General features: G+C 39.8%; 1 protein-coding gene and 1 non-coding gene across 5 annotated transcripts in view; both read right to left on the bottom strand.

Annotated features, from left to right (window-relative positions):
• ZNF800 (zinc finger protein 800) overlaps window positions 1-598 on the bottom strand; it is a 55,238-nt gene that overhangs the window by 38,180 nt on the left and 16,460 nt on the right. The gene's annotated exons all lie outside the window — the stretch shown is intronic.
• On the bottom strand, window positions 284-433 carry LOC112067249 (small nucleolar RNA SNORA62/SNORA6 family). Its single transcript, XR_002893186.2, has one exon. It is a non-coding gene; the product is annotated as a small nucleolar RNA SNORA62/SNORA6 family (small nucleolar RNA).

The raw sequence follows: 598 nt of genomic DNA, 5'->3' as shown, positions 1-598 counted from the left end.
TGAACATTGTGGTACATGACTCTTTTTGAATTATGGTTTTCTCAGGGTATATGCTCAGTAGTGGGATTGCTGGGTCATATGGTAGTCCTATTTTTAGTCTCTTAAGAAACCTCCATACTGTTCTCCATAGTGGCTGTTTCAATTTACATTCCCACCAACAGTGCGAGAGGGTTCCCTTTTATCCACACCCTCTCCAGCATTTATTGTTTGTAGATTTTTTGATGATGGCCATTCTGACCGGTGTGAGGTGATATCTCACTGTAGTGTTTTTTTTTTTTTTTACATTTGTAGCAAGTATTTCTATCAAACTCCACTCATTGGGCCAGAGACCCTTGTGTTGTTAGCGAAAAACCTGCCCCTCATGTAGCACACTACCTACACTTGTGAGTTCATCGGCCAGTGGCCTCAACTCCAAGCTCTAACAATGTGCAGTCACTGTAGTTTTGATTTGCATTTCTCTAATGATTAGTAATGATGAGCATCCTTTCATGTGTTTGTTGGCAATCTGTATATTTTCTTTGGAGAAATGTCTACTTAGGTCTTCTGCCCATTTTTGGATTGGGTTGTTTGTTTTTTTTGATATTGAGCTGCATGAGCT

Source organism: Physeter macrocephalus, chromosome 5 (assembly GCF_002837175.3).
Source record: "Physeter macrocephalus isolate SW-GA chromosome 5, ASM283717v5, whole genome shotgun sequence".
Classification (NCBI taxonomy): Eukaryota; Metazoa; Chordata; class Mammalia; order Artiodactyla; family Physeteridae; genus Physeter; species Physeter macrocephalus.
Note: the sequence above shows the minus strand (reverse complement) of the source record. Positions and strands in the feature narration are given on the sequence as shown.